The following is a 7,377-nucleotide window of genomic DNA, read 5'->3' as shown; positions in this document are numbered from 1 at the left end:
AGCAGCGTTTTAACAATGTTACAAAGCGCTTTACAAAACAAAATAAAACCATGCTATGCAGATAAAATGAGAATAAGACCAAAAGACATACGCAAAATGGAAAGACCAGTACCATGTGGTGGTCAGCAGGATGCTTGAATTTCCCAGCTCCATGACAATGACATGATGGAGATGGGCTTTTATTTTGACATCTAGATATATCAGGCAAAGATGCTTTTCATTGCTGTAAATAGATGAACTGTCTGAACTGTCAGACTAAAATCAATAGGTGGCATTTGCTATTTGAGAGCAGCCAAAGCAACTGCTGATTTTGAATAGTGTTGTGGATTTGACTGGTGAATAGTTTATTATGGTAGACAATAAGGTGGCATCATGTTTATCGTGCTTGACATATCACCGAATACTGTAGGTAGGACCTGATGATGAATTTCATATGTTCCTTCCATAATGCATTTATATTTTCAATTCTATACTATTTCTATTTCTAATCCATTTCCACATTGTGTTTTTTTTCCTCCCACTGTTTCTTTATTCCAATTGACCCTGCAGCATATTTATAGGATATTTAATACTTGTTCTAATGTTGACATTGTTGGTTTAATTGCATGCCGCCCTTCACTCATAATGTTAAAGCATAAAGAAGTATTTTTTTTATTATACCTTTATTTTACTAGGCAATTAAGGAACAGATTCTTACTTACAATAACGGCCTGGCAGGGGACAAAGGCCTTCTATAGGGAATGGGTACAGGGATTAAAGTATCATCAGCAACATGTATTGAAAGTGAAAGCACTTCATCCTTCAGTGTTATACTATTATCATATTCAGATGCATTAATTGTGTTAGTAGCATTTTAATGTAATTTGTTGAAGTGAAGCCCGTTTGAACTGCTTCATATAGTGCTGGATAGTTTCATCTATAACAGTCATCATATGTCATGAGCTGATCATGTGTTTTTTATGTCAAAAAATCGCCTGAAAAATAACTGTGTACTGAGTAACTGAGTAAATGTGCAATATTTTCCTGTGAAATGTTGTGGAATAGAAGTAGAAAGTAGCTTAAGTAAAGGATAATTATACTTGAGTACAGCCCTTGAGTGGATGTACGATCCCACTTCTGTATATGATACAGCCAAGAAAGAGTTCATAATAAAGTATTTAAAAGCAAATTTAGATCAGAGAGAGTTGACTCATTGGGAATCTGATTGTTCTATTTGTGAGGGGAGAGGACTAAGAAGCGATCAAGAAGAAAAAGACAGACTGTAACTCCAGCAATCCTCAATCCACTGTCAGAGACGTATAGATGATGAATATGGACTAAACTGACATTTTGGGAGCCCATTTTTCACCGGTGATTAGAAGTGACCTCTCTGTGTCTCAGCTAGAAAGGTCTGTCTGGTGCTCATGCTAATGTGTGGCACACATAATGGTAAAAAATCCTACACAAGTAACATTCCTCTTTTCACAAAATTACAAAAGTTCTGTAAACAAAGGATGACTTCATCAACTCACTTGAGTTGCATTTGTGAAACTGCAAATGAAAAAGGTAGGTAGAGATAGATACAGAATGTAACAACAAAGCTTAACAACTCCAGGCCGGATCTTGGTTTCATCTGTCTATACACTTGTTATCAATTGCAACTTCTATCAAAATGACATTGTGTTGGAGCAACGAGTGTCTCAATGTGTTTGATCCAGTAAACAATGTGTTTTTCAATTTTCTCCAGTATTTCACTCAAACAATAGCAGATAAATGTTTGAAATACTTGAGGGGTTTGTTGCTGAAGAAGCTGGTGTGTCTTTTTAAAGACGCCACACTGCAGCACAGATGCATGAGATAAAAGCAAATCAAAGGTTCAACACCTTAAATAGCTCTAAGGTAAGTAAGAGTTACTGGAAATGAGTGGGGGTTGGGAGGGAGAAAGGGAAAGTGTCTTTCGCTGACAGCGCTGCCAGTGATGTTTGGTCACTTTAACTGTTATGCTGCAGCTTTTGTGAAATATCTTAAAATAAGAGTTAACAAAATAAAAACAAGTTGTTGCATCTTGAGTTTTAAAGCGACCAATTTCCCGTAAATAATGGAAAATGTTTAAAAATGTCACTCCAGTCTGAGAACTGCGGCCCTCGGTCCGTTTACGCATGCCCAGCTGGAACTCACTATTCATCATCTGACTCAGCTGATGGCTCCCTGTGAACAAGGTTCTTTACCTCTTTTCCAGGACTGGCAGATGGTCTATTCTAATTTGTCTCCTCCAGTTCTTTCACCACACTCCCAACCTATGAGGTCTGCAAATGACAGATGGTTAAATTTTTGATGGAAATTGATTATAAACTTAAGTTAAACTTAACTGGACTGAAAAATTAAGTTTGAATATTTTTATTCTGCTGAAGACATTAAAAACAAGCCACCACACTCTGAAATGACTTTACTATATTTATTATGAACAAGGCGTTTCGTCTATAGCTTCCTCAGGTTCACACAGTGAAATTACAAAAACACTCACAGGTGTGCTAAATCTGCACTGTGTATGTCACATGACCAGTAATCCCACTTTCTATTTTTTCTATTACATTTTTTGTGTTTTTTCATATTTAGAAAATCAACAGCTTGCAAAAATACTACAATACAAATGGCATAAAATTATTAATATCAAAAAATATAAAACTACATACATGAGGGGCAGGAATAATATATCACATCCATAAACAGACTAATATAATAATATAAGCTAACTGACAAGGAACTCTTAAATCCCTTAGGACAGATAACCTGTAGGTCCTATCTTTGGCCTTCTACCACTTAACTGGAATGCAGGGGACCCATATCTCAGCTTTCCCTGAGGGTGACAATCACCTCCGAGAACCATGTTTAATAATAATCATCAGAAGAAAGAGCTAAAATCCTGTGTTTCATTAAGTCCATGAGGCTTAATCGTGATCAATTCATAATTCCAAAAGGCTTCCCTTCCTAAATGTTGGTGAATCAGGTTACCCCCTCTTGGATTGGAACTCACTCTGATGCAATACCAATAAATTTAAGGTAAGCGGATCACCCATGGTTTTTCTCTTTATTATGTCTAGCAATGGCAAAATCCATGTTCTTATTCCTAATGGTAGCCTTATGCTCAGCCACTTTCAATTTGACATTCCGTTTAGTTTGGCCTACATACACTAAGCCACATGGACATTTCAGAACATAGACATGGGTAGACAGACAATTAATGAATTCTTTTATATTATTTCCTGAATGTGGGTGATTAAATGTGGGTGCACAATGTGCACATTTGCCACATCTGTAGTTCCCATAAAGCTATAGTGAAAGCCAATTAGTTTGTGAGGGTTCTCTATACATGGAACTGAAAACAGCATCTCTGAGATTTCTGCCTTCCCTGAAGTGAAAACGGGGTCTAGAAGCCAATAAATGGTTCAAATTTGGGTCACATTCTAAGACGCTCCAATGTTTACCTATGATCCCTTTAACTTGTCTTGAGATAGTACAATGTTCTGACAAAATAAGTTATTCTGTTATCAATGGATTTAGGGGAAGGATTCAATAATTCTTTCCTATCTCTTCTATTGGTTTCTTCCAAAGCCTGGTCAATAAGTGTTTGATCATATCCCCATTGTCTAAACTGATGTTTTCAATTACTGTGATCAAAAGATCCAGAAATGTGATTTTTTGTAAGACTATATGCCATTGTGAAATGCAAAGTAGAATAAGTCTTGTTGATATTGTCACTAAATGCCCAGAGTTTATCCTCAGAACCTCGAAACCCCATGACAATGTCATCAATGTCGTTTTAAAAAACAAGATGTTATTTGCAAAGGGGTTATTATTAAAAATATGTCTGTCTTCCCACAAGCCCATGAACAAATTAACATAATTCGGGGCAGATGGTGACCCCATGCTTGTTGCTAAATTGCACTGAAAAATACATTTTGAATATTTTTATTCTGCTAAACACATGCAGCCAACAACTCTGCAGCAACTGTGTGATGCTATCAAAGTCTCTGAGGAATGTTTCCAACACCTTGTTAGTATGCCACACAGAATTAAGGCAGTTCTGAAGGCAAAAGGGGGTCCAGCCCGGTACTAGCAAGGTGTATCTAAGTGGCCAGGGGGTGTCTATACCCAAGGAGTGTTTGCTATTGTATTAAACCACAACCACAGTTGCCACTGTAACTACAGTTGTTGCCATATTAACCAGGACTGAAATCCTGGGGATTGCAACTTTAAAAAAGCAAGTTGCTTCTGAAACACTTTTTGTCATATTTGTTGAATTTATACACCAATGCATATTAAAAAGTTAGGTGCACTGAAAAAGACAGTATAAAAATCGGTTGTCTGTAGTCCTCTCAGGGCTGCAGTAAACACAGCCACTCGTTTCATTCGAACCGAATGCAACGATTGGCTGGATGACTCTGGATGTCACTCTCCCTCGCTGCCATGGCTACCAGCCCTGCTGCTACAGGAGCTGCCCCCATGCGCTCAAACCTGACGAGCGAAGCGGTCAGACCGGAGATAATAACTGCATGGCTTTTCAACGATAGTGACAACTGAGGAACACCAAGTGGCTGACACAGCGTGGTGGCTTTATTGCTGCTGGACAGGTAATCTGGCTTTTATCATTTTGATGGTAATTTGTTACTTTCATCACTAGCAAAAGTAGCTACCTACTCAGCACACAGCTAACGGTTGCTATGAGTGCAGGCTGGTGTTGGAGCCAGAGTAGAGACGATGAATTCTATCTAGCTGTAGGTGAGCTGGAAAACAGCAGCGCAAGCTGTGTTTTCCAATGCTAATATTAGGTAAGGCAATGTAGGTGTAGACTGCGCCGATTTAGTTATTCACCATCCAGGTTTATTATACTATGTTTACACCTATCTTTACACTTTGTATCTAATCTGTTTGTGTAATTATCTTGTGTCGGCAGGCGTTGTTTGACTGGATGTTACTCTTTTACAAATGATGTAGCTGTGTGTTTGTAGTTATGAGAAAGACATTTCAACATTAGTATACATAAAGAATGATGGCTAAAGGTCCCCAAGTATCTGTGTTTCTGGTATATAAGCTACCTATAATATAGTTTGACATTGTTCATAGCTAAACCTACCGTGTGAAAACCTTCTACTGTAACTGGTGTTATGCCATTACTTATTTTACCAGAAGTAAAAAATCCTGTATGTTTTATTTCTACTGTGCCCTCAGGTCACCCTGTGCATCTCACCAGTACACTGACCAGACCAAGCTGGCTGGCCTGGATCACAACCACCGTGTCCACAGTCCAGCCAGGAGAAAAGCTGATCACACAATTCAGTATGTTGCATTATGAGTACTCTTGTGCATTTTACTCAATACATTTATAAGTGATGAGTCAAAAAATATTAAACAGTATGAGGAATACAGATAGATGGTGCTGATTTATTGTTATTGATTGCATTTTATGTGGAAATAGTTTACTAATTACTCTATAAGAGAACAATGTCAGGTGTTAGAAACTTTTCACTAAGCTGATCCTCCTTTCTGTATTATCAGGTACAGCAAGGTGTACAACAAAAAGTCCAGGAAGTGGAGCTTGTACTCACTGAAGGTGTAGAAGGACTACAGTTACATCACAGACCTCCAGAGTGCCATCCTCGTCCTCCGACGGTTGTCTACTACTGAGGAGATGCCTAGAAGCAGAACCAGGAGACCCGATGATCCCCGTCAACATGGGGTTCAGTCAGGTGTCCCTGCCCAAACTGTGTTGCTAGATACAGCAAAATATAAAACAAAAAGTAATATGGTTGTTTTTGAAATGTGGTAATCATGTCATAGAGGTGATATATTTAATCATCTCCACAGCAGCGATACGATGCTATGAATAAAGTCGGAACTGTCTTCTTAATCAGTCGATACATCTGGACACACATTGTCTCTTCCTGTATATACTTATTTTTAATGATGTTTTAAAAATGATCTATTTGTGATATAGGTTGTAGTTTTAGTAGTATATAATAACAATAAACAAGTGTTATACCACATTTGGATATCATTATTTCAGACATAAGACATAAATGTAGTTGATTGATTGTTTATGCTGCAAGTGTAAAGAAAAGGCATTTATCATTCTTAATGTTTAATTTAAAAAAGAATGAAAATATTCTCCAGAACAGGGAAAAATATCTTTCTCTACCCTCCTGGGCATAAAAAGAAAACAATGTACAGGTATTCATTCACACAGTGGAGGGAATTATTTGTGTAGCAGTTGGTGACAATACATCTTCCACCCTGCTAGGATTAAACCTCTGTGTTGTCCTGGTGGATCAGGAGAACAGTTGAATATCTTCCAGAAACAGCAACTCAGTATCACGACTCTGTGTCTAAGTGCTCCACACTGCCACACTACAAACTGTCTGTATGCTGCCTGACTGAACTGTCTGTTACTCTGTCCTGGGTCTGGAAGATCAGCCATGTGTGGTGCATGGAAACACTGTAGTCTGGATGTTGTCCACAGTCCTCAGATTCTGGCCTGTAAAGGAATATATAGTTGTTAGAACCCCAAATTGGAAAGAAAAACAGGGGTTTGTTGTTCTCGAACTGGACTTCTGTGTCCACATTACACACCAGGTCAATGTACATGACACAGATGAGCCGATGGCTGAAGCAGAGCTGTAGTTAGTTGTTGTAATCAGTAAACAATAATAAAAAAGTAATAACAATAGTGATGGATTACATTTATAAAGCACTTTATTTTTGACAGTCAAAGGGCTTAGGGGGAAACACCAGAGAAACTTTGAAACAAGTACACTGGGAAATAATAGACTAATATTAAAATATATATGTATAGATATACCTGTTCATATGCTGTTGTTGGATCGTCATAGAAGATGTCGGCAGCTCTCCCTCCTCTGCTTCGCCTCGACCCCGGGCCTGTCCGGTCTGTGCTTGGCTCTGGGGTGCAGTCCTCATCAGAGACAATAATGCTGTCACCATGGAAGCTCTAACATGCAAAACAGCGTACATGTTATGAGTCTAACACGAAATACACGGTTGTGTAGTATAACTGATGGAAATGGGAAAATGTGTATCAGCCTGTTTTTAGCTTAGCCCAATGTTACCGCAGCTGTTAGCACAGGGGTGGGAGTTTCGCTGTTGGATACTTTCAAAATCCAGCAGTTTCAGGCTGGTTTCTCAAACTTACCTACCCTGCCTTTAAGTAATCATTGTATATCTGTTTACATTTCTCTTTTACAACACTACTAATAACAGGTCATGAAAACGAGTGTTGGGGGACCAGTAGGAGCACTTGTGGGTTTGATGCTCTGCTTTAATCAGCAACTTCCTTGACTTCTTAAAAAATCCTCCAGCACAGCTTGACTCATCCCTCCCATCTAA

General features: G+C 38.4%; 1 long non-coding RNA gene across 1 annotated transcript; it reads left to right on the top strand.

Moving 5' to 3' along the window:
* The first annotated feature begins 4,480 nt into the window (after positions 1-4,480).
* On the top strand, positions 4,481-5,579 carry LOC123979548. The gene is made up of 3 exons (XR_006827249.1): positions 4,481-4,610; positions 5,209-5,316; positions 5,536-5,579. It is a non-coding gene; the product is annotated as an uncharacterized LOC123979548 (long non-coding RNA).
* Positions 5,580-7,377: the final 1,798 nt, after the last annotated feature.

Source organism: Micropterus dolomieu, linkage group LG11, assembly GCF_021292245.1.
Source record: "Micropterus dolomieu isolate WLL.071019.BEF.003 ecotype Adirondacks linkage group LG11, ASM2129224v1, whole genome shotgun sequence".
Taxonomy (NCBI): Eukaryota; Metazoa; Chordata; class Actinopteri; order Centrarchiformes; family Centrarchidae; genus Micropterus; species Micropterus dolomieu.
Note: the sequence above shows the minus strand (reverse complement) of the source record. Positions and strands in the feature narration are given on the sequence as shown.